Raw genomic sequence first — 25,331 nt, 5'->3', positions numbered from 1 at the left:
GAGATATTGGGGGCGAGCGTTATCGCCTTTTTACCCAATGAACTAAAGAATGCACCTTTCAATAAGTGTGTTATTAAATAATTTTTCTCTAAATGAGGAACGTAATCAAAGGATGTTGGGCATCTGGGTTAGTTATCGCGCGCTTCCTGATTTACGCTGATGGCCGGTGGAAAACTTTCGTAGGACCGGACCGGTCACCCCAGAGATAGTCAATGAGGTTAACTGGAATTATCATTTTTTATTAAATAATTTTGTCCCCAGGACTATAGTGTAGTAACAGAACATCTAAATTATCACCCAGACACTCGCGGTTCAAGCCCCAGTTATGACGAATTTACAAAAAAATTTCTTCCAAATAGGACACGCAACTAAAAAATATTAGGCTCCTGAACTGCTGCGAGCACTTCCCGATTTACCTTGATGGTCAGTAAAAAACTTCCGTGGAACCAGACCGATCACCTCAGGCTCGATATTACCCAATCTGGTTAATCATTTTTTTATTAAATAATTTTGATGTTTAAATAAAGATTTAAGTTAAAAAAATATATTATATTTATTAATAAAATATATATTAAGCCGAGATCAAGAAACTGTTGATAAAGGAAAAAAAACCTAGAGAGTAATTTGTCAATGTAGTTTGACAATAGACTTGCTAACATTACATTTACAATTAGACAACAAGCCAAAATGTACACAATCTAACACAAACTTGATGTTCTACCATCCAACTTGTTGGAAGAAATGCCACATAAGATTGACAATTACAGAAACACTTAGTGCTGGGATAAGAGATGATAGAACAAACAAGATTTAGTTTCCTTCATTTTGAGATCTGTACCTCAGCCTTCCTCCCAGTCGATGTCGTCCTCTTTGTCACTGGATTCAGTCGCCTCCATGTTCAAGTCCGCAAGTACATACTTTTCACCTGAACCTATTATTAACATTTCAAAGTAACATGATGAGAGAATAGTGTCGAATTTCAATGTTAGACGCAATCATTCGATGAAGTGAGTCAGATACAATATGTAAGTATCTCAATATCACTGTCAAATGATAATTTTAGAGAGACCTCCACTTGAAAAATAAGAAACTTTCTTACTAATCAATAAGTAGAATTGTTAGTGCCCACAACAAACCCATGCAGGAAAAAAGATTCGAGATTTAATTGCTTAGAACTAAGTCAGCATGGTCTATCTCATGTGATCCCACACACAAACATGTATGATGTATCGTTACTAGAACAAACGATTGAACATACAGTGTGTGCGCGCGCTTGTGTGTCAGGTATGTAATGAGAGTTTGTCACTACTGCACTCAATTGAAAGAACTGAATGACACTGAAACTGAATGAGAATGGACAAACCGGAAGTTGGAGCATCTTCCCACTCCACAATATCTTCTTCATAAACTTGTCGTTTAGATTTCTTCCCCACTTGGCGTTCTGTTTCAGAAACAGCATCATCTTGCATCTGAGTTCTGTCTATTCCTTGTTGTATGCTTAAAGCTTCTTCCTGTTCTTTCTGCCTCTTTAATATAGCTTCGTAGTACGCCTTGAGATACTCATCCTAAAAGAAACATACATGTTGTATAAAAGTAGATTGTATACATGATCAGGCATTGAGACCAAATGATTGCAATTTCAATACTAGAATGTATACTCTTCTCATCTTCTTTTGCATCTTTTGATTTTGTCATCACCAGGATCAGAACTTTTATCTGCATTTATCATATCTCCTCTTTGTTCTTTTGTTAGATTCATTCCTTCTTTAATCATCCATGGAGGTATAACCTTCATAGAGGCAGTCTTTTTGTCAGACTCAGCATCTTCGTCCTTTACTTCTACACCAGATAAAGCAACTTCAACCTGTAAATTTAATTTAACAGAATATTGTTAGAAGTTCAACAAATTAGTAACACCCAATAGAGATTTTATCGAATGTTGTACAACAAACTATTAACTGTAAATGCATAATGGCAAGGATAACCATAATCAGCTATTTAGGCTACGTTTGGTTGGGTGTAATGTAATCTAGCTTGTAATGTAATCAAATTTGTAATGTAATGTAATGTAATCTTGATTACATTACTACGTTTGGTAATGTAATGTATGTAATCTTTGATTAGGTGATTACATTCTTTTGTTTGGTGTCCATTATTTTCCCGGCCGGCGGCCGGCGACGAAGGTCGGCGACGAAGGTCGGCGACGAAGGTCGGCGACGAAGGTCGGCGACCGGTAGCGAGCGGCGGTCGACAACAGACTAGGGGTATATTTGGCATTTACATAAAATAATCGACTTTGTAATGTAATCTGGATTACATTACAAGGTAGATTACAGGCTACCAAACGCAGCCTTAATGCATCTCCAGATAAAAACAAGTAGGTTCTAAACCTTTACGAGCAGTACCAATCGTTTAATTTTTACTAATATACAGTTTCATTTTCAACTTCTCTATGGAAGAAATCTAGTCCTTAGAAAATCTACATACAACCGATAGCAAGAAAATTTTTAAAAATAGATTTGTATTTCAAACTTTAATCAGAAGCTTACAAGTAACTGATAAATTATGGAAACAAGAATAGGAAGTATTATTACTTTTGTCTCCCCAAGAAATCGCATCGGTGTTCCGCTATATCCTTGCCCTTGAGAAGATTTGGTTGTATCCAGTGCATTCACATCACCATTTGCACGAGCAGCTAGCTGCATTTGCCCTAGCTTCCCATGCATTCAGACTTCCAACTTCTGGAACAGGTATGTCCTTCACTCTTGCAATTTGAACAGCCAATGGTTTAAGCTGCTCCTGCATTCGAATCAGTTTCAAGAAATATGAAAACACAAGATGCCAGATTTTAATATAGCCATCGACACTAGGCTTCAGAATTTACAGAGCAATAAATTTAGTTTTGACTAGACAGTAGAGTTGCAAAGTTGAGATATCTGCAAGCTGATCTAATATAAAATTTTGGCTCATACTTTTCTAGTCAAAGTGAGACAAATTGCCAATTCTCAAAAAAATTTGAGTTGATTAGAAGAATTCCACACGATCTCAGACTCGGAGCAAGAGCTCATGTGAGATCTAAGTCAGAGAAACAATGTTGATGCAACAGCTTTAGAAAATAGGTAGAGATCATGTGATGAAGATATTCTTCTATAGCCATTGCCTTTTAAGTAGGATCAATTTTTTTTCATTTGTAATATGAATAAACTATTCGTAGTAAGATGCTAGCTTGTGAATTCCTTTCTATATAGTTGTCAAATGCGTAACTTTTGAGGCACAGGAACAACCATTGTTTCATTCTCCTAAATTTACAAAATCTCCAACGAGTTCTATGAAACAACTTCAGGAGCTGAACTAAAATCTGTGTAGTGAACTAAGTCCCCAAAGTCAACTTGTCGAAACCATATGCACACAACATTGCAGTATGTTAAGCAGGTATCCCGGAACGTCGGACAGATTCTACACACATCAAGCTTAATAAATATGAGACAGTATATGATATCTTACCCTACGTCTTAGCAAATAGTCTGTCACATACCCAGATTTGTTTCACGTAGAATATATGTTGATCCCAGCAAATACATAGAAGAGGGAACTGAGTGGTGTTTAATCAAACCTCCATCTTTTGAAGCATGTCTTTCAATTTTTCGCGTCTCCGTTTTCTAGCATTGTCATCGCCATCTCCCATTTCCTCTGCAGCAAGCTTATCGCTCTCAGCAACAAGTTCACCATTGCAGTTTTCACAGTGAAAATACTCATAAGTGACGCTTACAAGTTGTAGTGCATCAAAAGCTGAATATCTGAGTAGAAATCGACAATCCCCACAGTCGAGCACTGAAAAACAGATTGATTTCGAATGTTCTTTACAGAAATAATTATTATCTAGTTACCTTCTCCCGCAATTGGGGCATATGTATTCTTGAATGGTATTCCTGCTGTCTAATTCATCCTTCATCTTTTTCTTCATCCGATGCATTCAATACCTTATAACGTCATAGATCTACATTTCACAGAAGTACAAGATACAGATTTAAAACACATAAAATTCATCTTCACATACAGAAACAGAAGTTACAATTAAAAGAAACATCAACAAATCGTGCAAATTTTAAAAATTATATACAGCTATAGGAGATCAAGGTCAAGCTACAGCAGAGCGCATGTGAAGCACACAGACACTTAGTCAAATAGTCTCCTATCCATATTAAAAAGCAATTAAAATAACACTTCATTCATAACATAATAGTTTGATGAATCTATACATAATATTTGTCAATGTTTACACTAGCTAACATCCTAATGCAATCCTCCTCTTTTATCCGTGCTTGGAATCGGCCATGGTAGAGTTTATCCGTCATGGGCGGAGTTAGAAATTAAAATAATAAGTACAACAGAATATTTAAGCTGGTGTGTGTGTGTGTTAAAATAACTAACAAAGTAACGCATAAAAAAAGTAAGTTTTAAATCTGCCACTTAACATATTGGACCATTCATTCTTATCCAATCTATCTGAATGAAAATTTTACATCTATCACAAAACTTAGGAAATTTATCAACCAAATCATACAGGAGAAAATGTTATTCCTAACAGAACATATTAAAAACGGATATAAATGATGTCTTTTTAATGGTCATGACTCATCACTGTGTTTAATGTTCACATCACTGAACTATAGATTCTTTATACAAGATCTTCATGTGCATCTGTGTACTGTGTAATTGATCTTTTATAGGAAATAATTTATCTAACAAAATCTAATATTATATTCAATGTATTCTTCTTTACCATAACCCTCAATTTGACTTGGAGAGACATGTAGTTAATCTCATACCAGCTACAAAAAAAAATAATGGACATAGTTTAGGATTTGGGATAGAAGGGCTAAATCAATTACTCTATGGAGTATAAACTATGGAATTTCAATTGAGAAAAAAAAATTAAAAAAACAGTTGAGATAAATGTTGAAACTATAGGAGCCAAAATTTAATAATTCTAACGGTAATATCCATCCAAATGAGAGAACTTGCCTATTAACATGAAAGGCCCAGATATTACAACAACAACAACAACCAAGCATTATCCCACTAGATGGGGGTGGCTATATGGATCCTTTTACGTCATTGAGCTCTATCTCCTACTATATAATCATCTATACTTAAATAAATTTTTATCTTATTTTATTATTGCTAATCAAGTCTTTTTTGGTCTTCGTCTTACTCGTTTGATATAAGTGTTTGACATAGTTTCACATTGCCTAATGGAGCATTTATTGGCCGTTTAAGTACATGCCCGTACCATCTTAAACGTGTTTCTCGGAGTTTTCCCTTAATAGATGTAACTCCGACTTTCTCTCTAATGCTCTCATTTCTTATTCTATCTGTTCCTGTCCGAAAGCTGAGTCGATGGACGTTGGGGATGTTGCGCTCCCGTTGACTGGTTGAAGACTCTGCAAGCGTAGATCTTCCGCCGACGTGGACCTACAAGCACAATGCCGAGCCGGGGAGGGGTTCCCCGGCAATGGCCCTCCGACGCTCAAGTAAGATCTCCGGTAGAAAAAAGTAGAGCAAAGGGGAAGCGAGAACTGTAGCTACAGTAAAGAAGTGAGCATACCTCTGTCGAAGTCTAGGGGTCCTTATATAGGGCTCCGCAAGGCGCGCGCACGCTCCCTGAGGCGTGCACGGTCCTCCAAGCATACTTGGAATGAATGTGTCAGAAAAGCGTGTCGGACGCCATACCTTAATAACATGAGCATATCTCTGACGTGACAGTGGAAGTTTCCACCATACGATTCTCTATCCGACCATGCCGCCGACCATGCCTCTTGTCAGCGGCGCCGGTTCCTAAGAAGATATCGCCAACTGCTCCCTTTGTCCTTTACCGGGCCGAGCGGAGGAACCGCTCGGCTAACACCTTCCCCGGGCCGAGCGGAGGAACCGCTCGGCTAACGCCCTCCAGGCGATACCAAGGTCGGCCCGATTTGGATGTCCGCTCGGCCAGTAATTTGATGTTCGAATCCACCCTATCGAGCGAGTGAGCCTTAACTGCCGGGTTGATGCCGTGTCCACTGTTAACCGAGCGGGACGGCTGCTCAGCCTTCGTCTCTTCCCGCTTTGCCTTATGAGCGTCAGAAACTCGGCGTCAGGCCGAGCTGTCGAGATGCCGGGTCGGCTATTCTTCCTGCCGCTCGAAAAGGTATCTCGCCCGATCGGACGCCTACCTTGGATATTGACCAGTTTGACTTCCTACCGGGCGGGCCTCGTCTTACCACCGGATCACTATTCATTCTCATATGTCCACACATCCACCTTAACATCCTCATCTCTGTAACTTTCATCTTTTGCTCATGTGCTCGAGTAATAGCCCAATATTCAGCTCTATATAAAATAGCAAGTCTAACTGCGATTTTGTAAAATTTTCCTTTAAGTTTTAAAGGTATTTTACGGTCACATAAAATACCCGACGTTCTCCTCCATTTCAACCATTCTACTTGTATTCTGTATAAGACATCTCTCTCAATTTCTCTATCATTTTAAAAAATGATCCTAAATATCTAAAGCTCTCGGCTCCAGACAACTCGTCATCTCTCATCTTAGCAATTGTTTCATTATGTCTAATATTGCTAAACTTAAATTTCATATATTTTGTCTTTATTCTACTAAGTCTAAAACCTTTCCCTTCTAGTATTTCCCACCAAGATTCTAGTTTAGTGTTTACTTCTTCACATATTTTATCTACCAAAACAATATCACCTATAAACAACATGCATTACGATACTGTGTCTTGAATGTGTGTAGTGAGTTCGTCCATAATTAGTGTAAAAAGATAGAGACATAGAGCTGATTCGTGATGTAACCCTATCTTTATTGAAAATACTTAAGTTACTCCACCTGAAGTCTTTACTCTAGTCATTACATCCTCATGCATATCCTTAATTAGTTCAATATATGTTACGCTAACACCTCTCTTTTCTAAAATTCTCCATATAATTTATCTTGGGACTCTATCATAAGCTTTTTCTAAGTCAATGAATATAAAGTGTAGATCTTGTTTTTGCTCCCAATATTTTTCAATTAATTGTCTAAGAAGATGAATAGCTTATATTGTCGACCTTCCAGGCATGAACCCAGATTGATTTTCAGTCACCATGATCTCCTTCCTTAATCTTTTTTCTATTACCTTTTTCTAAAATTTCATAGTATGACTCATTAGTTTAATACTCCTATAGTTTGCACAATTTTGTATATATAAGGGAACTAGAGTATTTATCCTCTATTGATCATGCATTTTTTTCGTTTTCAATATCATGTTAAATAATTTTATAAGTCATTCAATCCCTTGTTTCCCTAGGCGCTTCCATACATCTATCAGAATATCATTTGGTCCAATGATTTTCCATTGTGCATCTCATTTAAAGCTTGTTCTACTTCTGAAGTTCTACGATAAAAATTTAAATTTCTATGCTCATTTGACCTACTTAAATTACCAAAGTTAAGTTGATCACCTAAACCTTCATTAAAAAGTTGATAAAAATATCTCTTCCACCGCTCTTTTATTTCTCCATCATTTACTAGTACTCTATTACATTCATCTTTAATACATTTTATTTGGATAAGATCTCTTGTCTTTCTTTCTCTCACTCTAGTTATTCTATAAATGTCTCTTTCCCTTTCTTTTGTATTCAATTTTTTATATAATCGTTCAAAAGTTCCATTCTTTGCTTCATTCATTATTGTCTTAGCTTCTTTCTTGGTTATTGTATATTTTTTAAAAATTTTCTCGGGTTTACAAATATATAATTCCTTATAAGCTATTCGTTTTTCCTTCACTTTCTCTTGTACTTTCTCATTCAACCACCAAAATTCTTTACTTAGTGGTGCATGTCCCTTTGACTCACCAAGCACCCTCTTAACTACTATTTTCAACTTTAATATCATCTTATCCAATGTCGTATTAGAATATATTTCACCTAATACTTGTACTCCTACCTTCTCTGTAAATATATTTTGCTTCCCATCCTTTAACTTCCACCACTTAATTTTAGAAATCGTATATATTTTCTTTCTATTGATACTATATTTTAGGCGTATATCCAACACTACTAACTTATGATGAGTAGTTAAGTTTTATCCAGAGATGACTTGCAATCTTTATAAATCTTTCTATCCTTCTTCCTAACCATAAGAAAGACAATTTGCAATTTATTATTCTCACTTTTGAACGTGACTAAGTGTTCTTCTTTTTTCTTAAAAAACGTATTAGTTAATTTAAGGTCATATGCTATCGCAAAATTTAATATAGTTTCCCCTTCCTCATTTCTTGTTCTAACCCCATAATCCTCTTGTACCTTCTCATATTCCTCATTTTTTCACTCTAACATGTTCATTTAGATCACCTATTAAAATTATTTCATTTGGCGGAATGTTTTGTAATATTTCATCTAAGTCATCCCAAAACTTTGATTTGGCAGCTTCATCTAATTCTACTTACGGTGCATATATGCTAATTATGTTCATAGTTTCTTTCACCACTATTATCTTAAGAGCTATAATTCTCTCCCCTTTTTTAACTATTCCTACAACTTCATCTTTAAACGAACTATCTGCAACAATACACACTCTATTTCTTGTTTTACTCTTTCTTGTGTACCATAACTTCAAACCCGAGTTCTCTATCAGTTTTGTATTCTCGCCTATCCATTTTGTCTCTTATACACACAAAATATTAATTCTTCTCTTAATCGTCATATATCCATTGATTTACGAGGGTTTATATTATATTTCAAATCTTAAATTATTAGTTTTCTTATCATATTTGTTCTTATCCAACCTATGGTATGAGAACTCTTGCCTATTTAACACTACACCCAAGTTCTTATAGAGATGTAGCGGTCCTTGCCGATATGTTCCAGTCGGACCCTACAACATGAACTCTTGCATATTTAGCACTACACCCGAGTTCTAGAGATGCAGCAGTCCTTGCTGAGACGTTATAGTCAGACCCTACAACAGGTTCCTCAACCTAGCATTAGTACAATAGTTTAATAGATTCATTCATTGAATATTTGTGATAGTTTTAACGTTAGCTGGCAACCTAACGCAACTCTCCTCCTATATCCAGGCTTGGAACCAGCCATGACTGGTTCGTCACAAGCCCAAATACTTGAGCCCAAATTAAAGATATTGTCCAACTCAGTATATCACCCTATTAGCCCATAACTCAAGTGAAATTAAACCTTGGTATCACGATCATGGTAGTTAAGATTGCATTCTGGATCTTAGAATCTTAATTCTTACAATCCAAACTAAAGTAAACAATGATATGAATTGAACTAGGATCTCACAGACCTACAATCCTCGACTAGTAAAGCAATTGCTAGACATTAGATGATTATCTCCTACAGAACGAAACAATAATTGATACAAGAAGCACCATAGATATCGCAAACAACCTGTGCATAGTCCAAACAACAGTACGAATGAGTGTGCAACTTTGTTTTCGCTTCAACATCTTTAATTATCTGTTGGCCGTCACCTGTGGCAGCTACAGCTGTACTAAATATTTTTGCCCCTTTAACTGACTGCAGAATTTGAATGATGTAATCCAAGTTAAATAAAATACAGAGTGTCAAAAAAGTATCACTAAAGTTGTAAATTTTATGTTTTTTCTACAAAGCAAAGAATCTTAAGCCAAAATGATACTTATTGTTGTTAAAGCTGCTAAAATAACTTTACATTCAATCATACTGGAGTGGAATTAGTTAAAAAATCATTTCACAGACTAACCACTGCAGCTCCTATCACAAAAACATAGTTATGATTAATAATTTGGAGTGTCTTACATATGCCCACATATATCAAAGTACATAGGTGTTCAGAACCTTTTGCAATGCATTAATCCCATATATCAAGATTATCAATGCTCATACTAAAAAACAAACTGGCAACTGAGTAGTGACGTCAAATCTTATCCATAAAATCTTGATCTTATATTGAAACATTTATTTTAAAGGTTGCCCCATAGTAAACATTTATGGAGGAGAATAACAAATGATACGGGATACAATTAATGATTCCTTAAAAATTCAACTAATGGCCCTATTTTATACATATAAGCTAACATAGCTTCATCATGATGACACAACAATATATAGCAATAATGGTGAGGGAATCACTCGATAAAGCAATGATAATCAAGTACACAATAAAGGTAAAGCAAGATAAAATTCAGGAAAAAAACATGCTAGGGGCATAATCTCCTTCATCAACACCTTCATAGTATCAAGGAGTTATACAAGATATATGACCCAGATTACACAGATTTTCAGATTGTCAATTAATAAAAAAGGTTTAGAATTATTGCCTATAAAAAGGATGGAACAAGACCTAGACCTAACAATGATTTACTAGCTCTTACAAGATTGCAACTTGTTGAATTTTGCCAGATGGTGAACACGGTTTGATCTAAACAAAAAGGCACCCATGCATCTAATGATAGCAAGTGATGCAAGCAACACATCGACCAAAGAATAGAGATCATGCAAAGCACTTTGTGTTAGACTTTTGAGCCGCAAAAATCGCTTTTTACGTTGCGGAAACCCCGAAGCTAGCCACGGATCCGTGCGAAGATAAATAAAAATATTCATGTACATGTTTGTCTACACTAGATCTACCTTAGATCTACATGAAAAGAGGTAGTACCCTTGTAGCGATGCCCTTCGCTTATCCCACTCGTCCAAATGGTTGTCGGATCTCCTAGAGTGTCAAGTGTACACTCCTCTACACGTATCCACACGGATAAAGGGTGGAGAGAACCACTTAGAGTGTGCTAGCACCCTTGAGAGGTCTCGGCAATGGAGGAGAAGGAGAGAAAGATGAAGAGAGGAGGAAGAAGAAGAAGCCTTGAATGCACATCTAATGTGGCCGGCCACTTAATGGAGCATCTTATACCTCCATGTAATACCAAGAGTCATGGCTCTTGGTATTCCTCATGAGGTGGCACATAATTAGGGGTGTCAAAAATGAACCCGACCCGACAACCCAACCCGAGTCGACCCGAAAAAAATCGGGTTCAGGTTGGGCATTTTCGGGTTCGGGTCGGGTTCGGGTTGGAGGGTTGGAGAGTAAAAGAGTCTCGGGTTGGGTCGGGTTGGGTTCGGGTTGACCCGGGTTGACTTAAATATAGGGTTTTGTGAGTTTTTTTGGGGTTAAATCAAATTTTATTTTAAAATTTTAGATGTTTTTATGTATATTAATATCATGTTTGTATGATAATGATGGAATATTGAGATAAAAGTGAAGAATTATAGGGAAAATAGCCCAAAAAAAGTCATTTTGAATCGGATTTTCGGGTTATATGGGTTGGGTTCGGGTTGATCGGGTTGGTCGGGTTCGGGTTGAGGTGTTTTGGGTTGAACTCGGGTTCGGGTCGGGTTCGGGTTGGGTTAAAAAAAAAAAAAAAAACTCAACCCGACCCAACCCGACCCGACCCACCCGAATTGACACCCCTACACATAATGATGTAGCCTTGATGATGTGGAACATCATCATTGGCCGGCCCATGCCAAGTCACAATGAGGTGGCATTTAGTCAAGTCAAACTTGACCCTTCATCTTCCCTCTCCAGTCAAGTCAAACTTGACCTCTTATCTCCCATGGTTGATCAAATCTAACCTTTGATTCAATCAATTTAATTTAATGAATCTCTATTCATTGGTTTAAATTGACTCAATGAATCATAGTCTAAACTAGACTCATTCGACACATGAATCAAATTGAGTCCAACTCAATTAGTCTAATTTGGATTACTCTTAATCCAATTTGGTTCATCACATGAACCTAATCCTCTTGGTCCATCATATGAACCTAATCTCCATCTAACTGCCCTTTGTGTGTGACCCTATAGGTTCTTGTAACGTTGGCAATACTCCTAAACTCATTTAGAAACATAAGTAATAAGCGGTATCTAGCAACACATCATTACTACCCAAGTTACAAGAATGCTGAGATCCAACATTACCATTGTGACTACTAATTGTGACTCTCACAATATGTGACAATGTTCTTCTATCCTTGACATCTAAATTGATCAATTGAGGCATAGACCGTGTCATCCTCTAATCAATCTATATCTTAAACTCCAAATAGACTCACTCTAATCAAATGAGCTCAATATCTCATATTGACCTATTTGGGCATGGTCATGCACTTAGTGGTCTCACTCTATCAAGAATCATGATGTCACACCCGTCATATAGGAGGGATAGATCACATCTACATCACTCACATCCCTCCACATAATTTGTTACATACCCAGTAGTCGCTTTTATAGTCCACCCATTTACGGGTGACGTTTGACGAAGCCAAAGTATGCAACTCCTTATGTAGGGAACCATGATGACTTCAGGTCCAAGGATTGATAGTCATACTAATAGTCACATGAGAAAGTATATGACACTCATATAACGATCCATCATACTTTCTCATGGCGGGTCATTCAGTATACATTCTCCAATGCATACCCATGTGTCAACTTGATATCTAATATCCATGACTTGTGAGATCAAGTTATCGAGTTGACCTATATGCTAGTCTCATCACATTAACATTGTCCCTGAATGTTAATACTTGACTTGGAATGATTAAGAGTAGTGTTATCTATATCATCTCATTATCAATTCAACCAATCGATTGATATAGATAAAAACCTTCTACTCAAGGACGCTATTATACTCAGTTATTTGACACCAATACAAGTAAATATAATAACCATAAAGAAATGCCTTTATAGGTATATAGGAATATGATACATCGAGTCCATACAACAATCATCATATGATTGGCTCTAGGGCTCTCACTAACAATAATTTACTAGCTCTTACAAGATTGCAACTTGTTGAATTTTGCCAGATGGTGAACACGGTTTGATCTAAACAAAAATGCACCCATGCATCTAATGATAGCAAGTGATGCAAGCAACACATCGACCAAAGAATAGAGATCATGCAAAGCACTTTGATCACTAACGGATGAAGCACTGGTGAGAAATTCATGGAAAGAATAGAGAGTTATGATACACGGGTGGATGAGAAATCAATGAAGCTCTGCAAAAACAAACTTAGATGACAAAATTGTCTCCACCAAAGGCTGTGGAATGATTTTTTTTCCTAAGCTAGCAGAAAAAAGCCATGGGCTCCACTATTGCATGAGAAAGAGATTCCCAAATCATGTTGGATTCAAACCCTTATTTTGGAGTGGTGAGGATGTAGGCGATACTATTGGTGGCATCCTTATCAATTGATGCATCAACAAGTTGAGGCAAGCACCAGATCTACAAGTGCGTGACACTCTGGTTGGTACCCTACAGTGTCAAGATCAGGATCAAAAGTGACTTCTAGGGAAAGTATCTTATGGTCATTGTGAATGAAACAATATGGTGGAGAGAATGTAAAGAAAGAGGAAGAGCCATTGTTGGTGAGGCCTGCCTGAGACAAACATTAAAAAAGAAGCAGCCTCTCATTTCAATGGCAGTTACTGTTGTTCTCTGGGGGACTGCAACAGCCCATCTTACAAATTGTTTGATTGCATGGGAGCAGAGCACCACAAGCTTGGTTTGAGGCTTGGTGCTTGAGAATGTTGTATTGAAGGCACAGAAATTAATCCAGCCAGTAGCTTCAGCGTTTGAAGATGTCAACCCCACAAAGAAGATGTATAGACAAAGACAATGGTATTATTGGGAATCAAAAAAAAAAGTTAAATGGGAGGAGAAGTGAACAGTGGCTCCAGCACACTTAAAGTTCAGTATAGAAAACAAAATACAATTCCATAAACATTCAGATAAAGGCCTGCTTTTTTGCAGGTCGATTAGTAGCATTAACAATAAGGGCACACTCTATAAAGTAGGAAACTACAATAGGACTCACTCTATAAAGTAGGAAACTACAATGCTAATATGGCAACCTATAGAGATAAAAAAATAGAATTGAGGGAAATCAAGGAGGATTTAGAAGAAAAGTAAGGGCGTAAACAAGTTAACATTCATAAGTTAAATACCAATAGAATGTACCCCCCTTTTGATTGGAGGTATAAAGTATGGAAATATTTATAACAACCCACCACTAGATATTAAGACAGATTTGCCATAATAAAAAAAAAGCAAGTACAAATGGTGCTTACTAAGAATGAGCAAGTAGTACAATAGTACCAGTATGGCCCAGCAACGTCTAACCAAGAAATTAATGAGAACATTAATAAGGATTTTGTAGCAACAGGAAATTAGATGGTAGCATGAACCATTCATTTGTAAGTGCTCCTTGAATCTATGGTCATTCCTTGTGGAAATTAACTCAGTTTATACATAGCAGAACAGTGTACAAGATGGTGAGCTATCTCTAAAGGATTGGTAAAAAGAACCAAAACGACAAAAAAAAACATAGATCAAGAAGAACATCATGACAATAACCTAGTCAAACAAGATATATAATAAATTGGAACCTCTTTCCGGTGATCTCTCATGACCAGCTTCTCCTCTTCAAAATATCGTAAAATACATCGAAGCTGCTTTGCATGAAGCTTCAAAGTTTTTGCCAAATCTTCCTCCCTCACCCACTGACGTCTGGTAAACACATTAAGGATGAATATATGCCAATCTAATCCATAAAGGAAATCAATGTAACTATTAAAGGGCTCGTGGACAAATGAGATGAAAATCATCCTAACCGGTGTTAATAGCCAGTACAAGCAACTAATTGGAAGTTGACAAACACATTCTAATACGCTTATCCGGAGAATTAATTCTTCAAATTCATTTTCAAACTCACATGCCCAAAACCAATAAACGAAAAAGATACAATTTTGGAGGTCAACGCTGTGCTCATACCTGGTAAGAGCGTCGAGGACTATAACGGCCATGCCTCGGTTGTCGCCTCTACCGTTCTTGGGCTGGTTGTCTCACTTGAGCGGGACGTCATCATAGAACGCCCTCGCCGCGAGCTTCACCAACCTTAACCCACAACGACGAACTCAACTATGAGAGGAGAGATCAAGAAGCGGTATGAAGAGTAGAGAGAAGCCCTCATTAGCCATGGGAGGAAGAAGGGACCTGCTGAAGGGCTCCAATGGCAAAAGGCGAAACCCTCGCCCTCATGGCCCCCGCCGCACCCTGCCCAGGGTCATCACGAGGGAGGTAAATCACGGTAGCTCGGTGGCAAGTACGCAGTGGGCCAAGACTTTTTTGCACAGGGATAGGGAATAAATCCCCGTTGCCCTGCGGACTCGAACCCATGTTCTCAGTGGCAAACTTCCACGCCTTTACCAGCCGAGATAACCCCGTGGGGCCCTGCTGAAGGGCTCCAAGCTCATGGTGGAGGAGGGCGAAGCGGAGGGAGCTCACTCCACTCGGATGCGGATTTTGTGTTCCGGATCTTTCTCCTTTTGGGTAGAAGAAAATATCATGCGTCTTATTTGCAATTACTCTTTTATTTTTTTTCTTTTTCTATTTCTATTTTTTTTTTTAAATGATACTGATCTGATGATAAGAATCGGGGACTCATATAGGGAGGGGTCAACGACACGGGAGAGTCAAGGTCCTGGCTGAGCGGGGGGAAGCCACCTGACCGACCGGAGTAAATCCCGAGCTGGCGTGCAGATAGCTCGACCTCTGGTCGAGCTTCCGACGCTCACAAGCTCCCTTATAGCGGAACCGTCGTGCCGAGCGATCGATCCGCTTGGCTGAACCGTAGGTCAACCAGATCGCACTCCCGTCCGGGTATTTGATCGAGCGGCCTTCTCGTCTGGTCCGATGCGCATGCGCACTCGAGCGCCCTGGAGGTCGAGCGGGCATCCCGTCTGGCCCGGTATGAGACAAAGGATTTAGAAGAGGACAAAAGAGCAGCTAGTGATATCATTCTCGAAACACCTGCCGCCGACAATCAGCATGGTCGGCGGTCGGGCTATACCAAGAATCGTACGGTGAAAATTTCCACTGTCGTGGCAGAGCCTTGGGAAGTGTGCACGCACCTCTCCGAGGTCCTATATAAAGGCCTCCGGACTTCGACGGAGGTATGTTTTTCTCCTCTACTGTAGCCACAGTCTCATTATTTTGCCTCTGCTTCAGCCCGCCGTTGCCTGACTTGAGCGTTGGAGGGTCGTCGCCGGGAACCCCTTCCTGGCCCGGATCATTGCAGGTTCGTCGGAGGTCCACGTCATTGCGGAGATCACCCGGAGGCAGCAGAGAGCGCCATGTCCCTAGCTTTCATCGACTCAGCGCACGGACAGGATCAAATTGGCGCCGTTTGTGGGAACGCACCTAAATCTGAGCAGAGAAGATGGAAGAAGCTGGACGCCAACTCATGGGGACGCTCTCTCCCGAGGAGCTCGACGCACTCATCTAAGCGCGAGTTGCGAAGATGGTCGAGCAACAACAGAAGGCCCAGGCCAAGCGGGTAGCTCAGCAGGCCGCCTCGGTTTCTGAGGGCCGAGAGGCAATGGAGGACCGACCGGAATAATACTCTACATGGGCACAGAACAAGGGGCGGACCGGCACACCAGGAGACGCGCTAGCCGCCCCTATTCCGTTTCATCGGGCACTGTTCCAGACTCCGTCGGAGCTGGCCCTAGCCAACCAGGGATCGTCCGACGAAGCGCCCGTGCGGGACGCCAGGAAGGGGAAGGCGCTGTGTGTAGGGTCATCCCCCGAGCGGGTCAATCGCCAGTTCTCCAAGGCGATCTTACAAGACCCTCTCCCAAAGCATTACGCTCCCATATCGATCGGAGAGTATAGCAGTACAACCGATATGGACGACCATCTCGGTAAGTTCGATAATGCTGCTACTCTTCATCAATACACCGACGGAGTCAAATGCATAGTCTTCCTTACTACATTGTCCGGTTCGGCACAACGCTGGTTTCGGAGGTTATCGAACGGATCCATTCAGAGCTTCAGAGACTTCCGAACGGCATTCCTCCATCACTTTGCCAGCAGCCGACGCTATCAGAAGACCAGCATCAGCCTCTTTTCCATGAAGCAAGGGCCAAGAGAAACTCTCCGAGCCTACATCCAACGCTTCAACCAAGCAGCTATGGACATCCCCACGGTCTCGTCTGAGACAATGATGCATGCTTTTACACAAGGCTTAGTCGACGGGGACTTCTTTCGCTCGCTCATCAGGAAGCCGCCTCGTGACTACAACCACATGCTGAAAAAAGCAAGTGAGTATATTAACGTGGAGGAAGCGCAAGCGGCCCGAAAGAAGGAAGCGTCAGGCGAGCCCCCAACCCAAATCGAACGGAGAACACACACCAACCAGCAACCGCCGAGAGGACCACGTGCCGAGGGGATGAGACCCCCTCAAGATTCCAGGTCGCCCGTCGTTCAACACATTGCGGCCGAGCGGCCTAGACAAAAAGGCAAGGTATGGACGCCCATGTTTTGTAAAATCCATCAATCAGTTACCCATAACACTCGAGACTGTCGGAGTCTCCCCCCGGTCAGCCAACCTGAGTCGAGGAACTATTGCTGTCGATCACCTTCACTGGACAGGCGAGCTCAGCATCAGCACGCCGAGCGGCGAACAGCTAGGCATTCACCCGAGCAGCACCACCATCAGCAGCACCATCACCAGCCAAGGGCTAACCCCCGAGTCTCCCACGAGCAAGCCAGACCGTCTACTCGGGAGGAAGAAAATAGAAGTAATACCGCTCGGGGGGAAATCAATATCATCGCTGGTAGACCAACAGGTGGTGACTCTAACCGTGCCCGCAAGTCGTACGCCCGACTACTGGAAATACATGCTGTGGGATGCAGCCAAGAGAAGGCAAACGGGCCGGCGATCAGCTTTGGTCCTGGCGACCTCGAGGGAGTCGAAGTGTCACACGATGACGCCCTCATCATCCGAGCAATAATAGCAAACTACACTATTCATCGCATCTTTATTGACACAGGGAGTTCGGTCAACATCATCTTCAAGAGGGTGTTCGACCAGCTCCAGATCAACAGGGGTAGAGCTGCTACCAATGACCACACCCTTGTTCGGATTCACTGGTAACGAGGTTCAACCAACCGGTCAGATGAAGTTGTCCATTTCGCTCAGGGAAGAACCACTCAGGAGGACGTGAACCGCTAACTTCATCATTGTGGGTGCTCCCTCGGCGTACAACGTCATTTTGGGCCGACCAGCCCTCAACGAGTTTCGAGCTGTCATCTCAACTTTCCATCAGAAGATCAAGTTCCCCGTGGAAAACCAAGTGGGAGAAGTTAGAGGCGATCAGTTGGCAGCACGGCTTTGCTATGTGGAGATGGTGCGAGCCGAGTCGAGGTTCGCTCGGAAGGCCCCCCGTATCAAGGTAAACGCTATAACCGAAAAGCCGCCTACTTTTGTTTATGAAGAAAAGGAGGAGGTACAAATCCACCCGGCTCTATCGGAGGCCACGACGTTCATAGCCTCCGACCTGGAGGCGAGCCAGAAGGAGGAGCTGACCAGATGTCTCCAACAAAACCATAACGTCTTCGTGTGGTCGACGCACGAGCTGCCAGGAATCTCGCCAAGCGTCGCGCAGCACGAGCTACACGTCCGGCCAGACGCTCATCCTGTCAAGCAAAGGAAGCGGGACTATAATGTCGAGCAGAACGTCATCATACGGGTGGAAGTCGAGAAGCTCCTGGAGGCCTACCACATACGCGAGGTACAGTTCCCAAGCTGGCTTGCAAATGTGATGCTAGTCTCCAAGCCCGGTAACAAATGGAGAGTCTGCATCGACTTCCGTGACCTGAACAAGGCGTGTTCGAAAGATTTTTACCCACTGTCCCGGATTGACCAAATGGTGGACTCAACCGCCGGGTGCGAACTGATATGCATGCTGGATGCTTATCAGGGTTATCACCAAGTGTCGCTCGCCCGGGAAGATCAAGAGAAAATCAGCTTCATCACGGCAGACGACACCTACTGTTACAACGTAATGCCGTTCGAATTGAAGAACGCAGAGGCTACGTACCAACGACTCATAAACAAGGTGTTCCAGAAGCAGATCAGGTGAAACCTAGAGGTATATGTTGATGATATACTCATTAAATCATTCCAAGCGACCGATCTGTGCGCAGATATAGAAGAAACCTTCCGGACGCTGAGAGCGTACGGAGTCAAGCTAAACCCCCAGAAGTGTCTGTTTGGAGCCAAAAGTGGACGCTTCCTGGGAGACATCGTTACCGAGCGTGGCATCAAGGCGAACCCTAGCAAGGTGAAGGCATTGCAAGATATGCCACCACCTAGAAATCTTAAGGAAGTTCAGCGCCTTACCGGTTGGATTACAACATTATCGCGATTCATCTCCCGGACGGCCGACCGAGCCTTGCCCTTCTTCAAGATTCTGCGCCGAGCTACTAAATTCCAATAGGATGAAGAATGTGACCGGGCGTTCGAAGATTTGAAGGTTTATCTGAACTCTCTGTCTGTATTAGCCAAACCAATTACCGGCGAGCTGCTCCGCGTCTATTTATCATCGATCGAGCATGCTGTTGGCTCGACATTGGTACGTCCGGACGGCGAAGAACAGCTGGTGTATTTTCTAAGTCACATTCTGAAGGATGCCGAATCCCGCTACACTGGTCTCGAGAAGTTTACATTCGCGTTAGTCCTCGCCGCTCGGAGGCTCCAGCCTTACTTGGCGCATACAATAATCGTTATGACGAACAGTCCTCTAGGGAGAGTCCTCCTCAACCCAGAGGCGTCCGGACGGCTTATCAAATGGACAACCGAGCTTAGTGAATTCGATATACAGTACCAGCCTCGAACGACAATTAAGGTGCAGTCATTGGCAGACTTCATCACGGAGGTGCAAAATCCCGAGCTCGAAGCCACCTGAAAAGTGTACGTAGACGGATCGTCCACTCGGCAGGGAAGTGGGGTTGACGTGTTGCTGGTTTTCCCCCATGGAGAACGGATGCACCTCTCCGTATGGCTGAATTATCGGGCAACCAACAATAAAGCAGAGTATGAAGCGTTGATAGCAGAGTTGCAGGCCACTCGCCATGTGGGAGCCAGTAATGTTTTGATTCATTCAGATTCACAGTTGGCTGCTCAACAACTTTCGGGAGCATTTGAGATAAGCAATGTCAGGCTCAAGCTTTATGCGGAAGCCTTCGCTAAACTGAAGGTCAGTTTCTGAGAGGTGTTGATATAGAAGATCCCCCGCACGGAGAATCAGACTGCAGATAAACTAGCTAAGCTAGCCAGCTCGATATCATCGATCGTCATCGAGCAGCCAGTTGAGCAGGTGTCTCTGGTCGCCCACATCGACCGGATGGAGGGACTCACATTTCCAAACGACTAGCGGGCAACTATAACAGAGTTTCTGAAGTCAGGAGCAACGACGTCCGATCGGTCGGAGGCGCATCTGCTCAGAAGGAGAGCTGGTCGGTTCGTCCTCATCGACGACTAGCTCTACAAAAAAGCGTTCTCCAGGCCTCTGCTTAAATGCGTTGGCCCAGAAGATGTGGACTATATTCTGCAAGAGGTACACCAAGGCTCATGCAGCGGGCATCCGGGCGGTCGCTCATTGGCGAGGAAGATTCTTTTGGCTGGCTACTTTTGGCCAACTTTAAAGGAGGGCGCCGCCCGGACAGTCGCCACGTGCTTATCCTGCCAACGGTACCACAATTTCTCACATCGTCCCGCGGAAGAATTAAAAACTTCCATGGTGTCCTGCCCGTTCGATCAATGGGGCATGGACATTGTGGGACCATTCCCAATGGCGACCGGACAACGAAAGTTCTTGCTAGTAGCAGTGGACTATTTTTCCAAATGGATTGAAGCCGAGCCGCTAACTAAAATAACTGAGGAGATGGTCAAAAAATTTATATGGCAGCATATCATCTGTCGGTTCGGCATCCCGCGACGACTCATCTCGGATAATGGGAGGCAGTTCTCGGGTCAACAACTCAGGGAATAGTGCGAGGGGTACAACATCCAACAAGCCTTCACCTCCGTAGCATATCCCCAAAGTAACGGGCAAGCCGAAGTCACCAATCGGGAGATCTTACGAGTTCTTCGGGCTCGGCTCGACCATGAAGGTGGAAGTTGGGTGGACGAGCTGCCCGGGGTATTATGGGCGCTCCAAACGACGCCCAAGGAGGGAACAGGAGCGAGCCCATTTCACCTGGTGTACGGGGGAGAAGTCATCATCGCGGTAGAAGTCGGGGTAGAATCCGACCGGATCAAAGTCTACGACGAGAACAATGCTAAGCGGAGGCATTTGGAGCTGGACCTGGTGGACGAGACGCAAGCCAAGGTCGTCGTTCGGTTGTTGGCGTACCGGCAGAGGATGAAGCAAAGTTACAACAGATGGGTAATTCCCAGATCTTTTCAGGTCGGCAACCTCGTCTAGAAGAAAGTCAAGCCGGTCGGCGATGTGACCAAGCCGGGAGCTCCTTGGGTTGGGTCGTTCAAGATTGTAGAAAAGCTCCATTCGGGCACCTATTACCTCGAGGATGAAGATGGACAGAAGCTAGAACGACCGTGGAGCGCAAATCATCTCCAACCGTACCGAGCTGGGTGAAAGGTGTGTCATTGTAACTCATAATATTCAATCCTGCTATATCTTTTGACCGCAGGAGTAAAATCAAAGGAAACCAAAGATACGAACAATTTATGCCGAACGAAGACCGTCAAGCGGCGACGTTAAATCCCAGAGTCGGACCGGCGACTATAAACCCCCCGGAACGAAGACCGTCGAGCGGTGACGTTAAATCCCAGAGTCAGACCGGCGACTATAAATCCCCCGAAACGAAGACCGTCAAGCGGCGACGTTAAATCCCAGAGTCGGACCGGCAACTATAAACCCCCCGGCCCGAAGACCGTCGAGCGGTGACGTTAAATCTAGAGTTGAACTGGTGGCTATTGAAAAGCCGGCTTATCGTCGATCAATCTGTAATGATTTGGCCAAGGCATCGCTTAAGCTTAATAAGACTCACGTGGTCTTGTACTCGATTGCCAAGCGACAGTACGGAAATCAAAAGACACACCCACGAATTCGGTGAAGATCAAAGAAGCGGATTACCCACACAAATACACACAGCAGAGGAACAATAAAGAAAGTTCATTAAACCAAAAAAGGCAAACATACAAGATAAGATAGGTCGAACGACCAGTACATAAGCCACGACTTCACTCTAGGTAATTAAAAATCTCATCCGGAATCGTGGTTAGAAGATTAGCGTGATCCCGGACAGGAATAGTGAAGTCCTCAGGAAGCCGAACCTTGGTCTTCAGGTAGTCGGTCGTGGCAGTAATGGCTAACTCAAATGCGTGGACGAGCCGATCACAGGTTTTCTCCACAAATTTCTCCGAGCGGATATAATTTTGCTACATGATAGCTGTTGGATCGTGAAATGTCGATAGAGGGGGGGGTGAATATCGATTCGAAAAAATTGCGTCAATAAGAGTTAAGCGCAGCGGAATAATAAAAAACTTAGGCAAACTGAACAAGGTGTTTTTTACTTCATTCGGAGTCTGTGACGACTCCTACTCGAAGGCTCGTACTCCTTGAGTACTTTCGTTGGGCAATTCACTAGCAATTCGAAATACTATTACAAATTAAGGTACAGAAATGCTAATGGAAATAAAGAGATACCGACAAGAAAATTAACCAAAGAAGAAGGAGCACTTTGTCGGAGCTTTGTTAGCGTCGTAGGAGCGTAGAGCAGCAAAGCAAGCAGTCGAAGAGTTCTCAGTTGTTATTGAAGCTCCACCCCTGGGGCTTCTTTTATATGATGCTCCGGGCGCCTGGATCCCTTTCGAGCGCCCTGCTGCGACGTGGCAGGTCTAATCAGTGAACTCCACGTGGCGACGACTCGGCCTGGATAAAATTCACCTCCGGGCGCCCGGACCTCCTATTTCCAGAAACTTCCTTTCCTGTAAAACAGAGTTAGTCCGATGCAAATATATATTCTGCAAAACAGATTGTTAGCATAACTAAAGTAATATGATTTAACAAGAAAAGAGTATGACTTAGATTCCGTCTTTCCGAGACCGGAATCTATTCACGATCTCGACTTAGATATCCGAAATGGATCTAAGCCGGATCGACGCCTAATGTTCCCTTCCTGGGAACGCGTCCTCGCAGTCACTCCCCTCCAGTGACTTACCTCACTTACCTGCCAGACGTCCGGTCAGCCCGTCGACCCGTCTGGACTTCTCACCAAGCTCCGGTCAGCCCATCGACCCGCTTAGACTTCTCGCCGTCAGCCCGTCGACCCGCTTAGACTTCGTGCCAGCTATCCGGTCAGCCCGTCGACCTAGCTGGGCTTCGTGCCAGACATCCGGTCAGCCCGTCGACCTGTTTAGACTTATCCTGCACACTCGATCAGAGTGTTAGATCAACAATAAACCTAACTTAACCTATTTGTCATTCATTAAAACCTGGGTTAAATCGTTAGTGCTAACTGCACCAACAATCTCCCTCTTTTTGATGGAATGACAACCTGGTTAAGTTAGTGAAGACATTTGCAAAAAAAACAGATAACATCATTATGTGGAGGTTTTTAAGTTAGTTTGTATTTTCAATTGGTTTGGCTAACTTAACCCACCTAACCCTCCCCCTTTGGCATTCATCAAAAATAAGCATGCTTAAGGTAATTAAAAATACAGACTTCAGACAAAGTAAGGAATCATGTCAAGTTAATCTGGGGGAGTTAAACTTAGTAATTTATCTTTTGTAAAAGAGCTAAGTTTTGAGATAAGTTTAAAAGATCTATTTTTCAAAACTAGGTAAAATTGATTTTCTAAAACTGAGTTGGTAAACGATTCAACTTTCAAGACTTAAGTACATAAAAGACTTGATTTATTTTAAAGCTAGTTTTCAAAAAAATCCAGATTTAAAGGCTAAGTTTTGTGAAAAATAGCTAATTTTTTAAGTATAGCTTCTAAGGTTAAGGTTTAAGAATAAGTTCTAAATTTAAAAAAAAAAAAATTAAAACAGGTTTCAATTCTTTTCAAACATAAGCAAAATTTCAAAACTAAGTTTTAAAATATATTTCAAGATTGATTGAAGTTTAATTTTTAACACTAAGTTTGTAAAAGATTAAAAATTTTAAAAAGACTTAGTTTATAAACTTACACTTAGTTTACAAAAATTAAGTAAAGTCAAATTCTTAGAACTAGATTTTTAAATTCAATTTTCAAAACTACGTTAAATCTAATTTTGAAATTCAATAACTTAGTTTTCAAAAATAGGTTTAAGAAATTTTTAATAAAAATGTTGTGAAAAACCGAAAAATTTTAATTGATTCCTCCCCCTGGATCTGACATCAAATCAAATGTCTAATCAGTTAGTTACTGACTGACTTATCAAAAGATAGCAGCTTTCACTTGGTTAGTCAAGTTAAGGTCAATCTTAACTTGATTAATATATATTTTGTTTTTAACGCCTAAACTTATGTCGATGCACTGAAATAAGCATCTTAAGTCTTAGGCAAGTGGCCTATGCATCTCACCCCTTTCTATTGTTCGGCAAACACAAGCAAGGTAAGCCTAGGGTTTTGGTGAGATGCTCAAAACTAGTCCTATGGGTGCATGTTCTCTAAGGATTTTAAACTAGTCTAAGGCTAAAAGTTTATTTAAAAATCTAAAAATAGGAAGGTTTTAAAAACTGACACATGTTTGAACCTACAAGTTGAAAGCAATAATTTTGAAAGTATTTTGAAATTCGAAATTCCTAGTCTATTAGGCACATTCCTAGTTTTCTACGTAAATGGCTAAATTCATTTTCAGGGAGTGGTTTAGTGAATATGTCAGCTAAGTTTGACTTGGACTCAACGTATTTGAGCTCAATGTCACCCTTAGTAACATAATCCCTAATAAAGTGGTGCCTGATTTCAATGTGTTTGGTTCTTGAATGATGCACTGGATTTTTTGTTAAATTTATTGAGCTAATATTGTCAATTAAGACTTTTACATTTGTGATTTTTAAGTTAAAATCTTTTAAGGTGTGTATCATCCATAATAATTGGGCTACACATTCTCCTATGGCTATGTATTCTGACTCAGTTGTAGACAGTGCAACGCAATGTTGCTTTCTACTAAACCAGCTAACAAGTGATGGGCCCAGTAGTTGACATCCACCACTTGTGCTTTTGCGGTCTAATTTGCACCCAGCATAATCTGAGTCAGAATATCCTATTAATTCAAACTCACTAGTCCTAGGATACCAGATTCCTACGTTTGTTGTTCCCTTAAGATATCTAAAAATCCTTTTGACTTGAGTCAAATGGGATTCTTTAGCAGAAGTTTGGTATCTTGCACACATACTAACTGCAAATAAGATATCAGGTCGGCTTGCAGTTAGGTA

At 41.5% G+C, this 25,331-nt stretch overlaps 1 pseudogene; it reads right to left on the bottom strand.

The window, feature by feature from the left end:
• Positions 1-690: 690 nt before the first annotated feature.
• Positions 691-16,234, bottom strand: LOC122023104 (annotated as a pseudogene).
• Positions 16,235-25,331: the final 9,097 nt, after the last annotated feature.

This window comes from Zingiber officinale, chromosome 9B, assembly GCF_018446385.1.
Source record: "Zingiber officinale cultivar Zhangliang chromosome 9B, Zo_v1.1, whole genome shotgun sequence".
In the NCBI taxonomy this organism is placed as follows: domain Eukaryota; kingdom Viridiplantae; phylum Streptophyta; class Magnoliopsida; order Zingiberales; family Zingiberaceae; genus Zingiber; species Zingiber officinale.
Note: the sequence above shows the minus strand (reverse complement) of the source record. Positions and strands in the feature narration are given on the sequence as shown.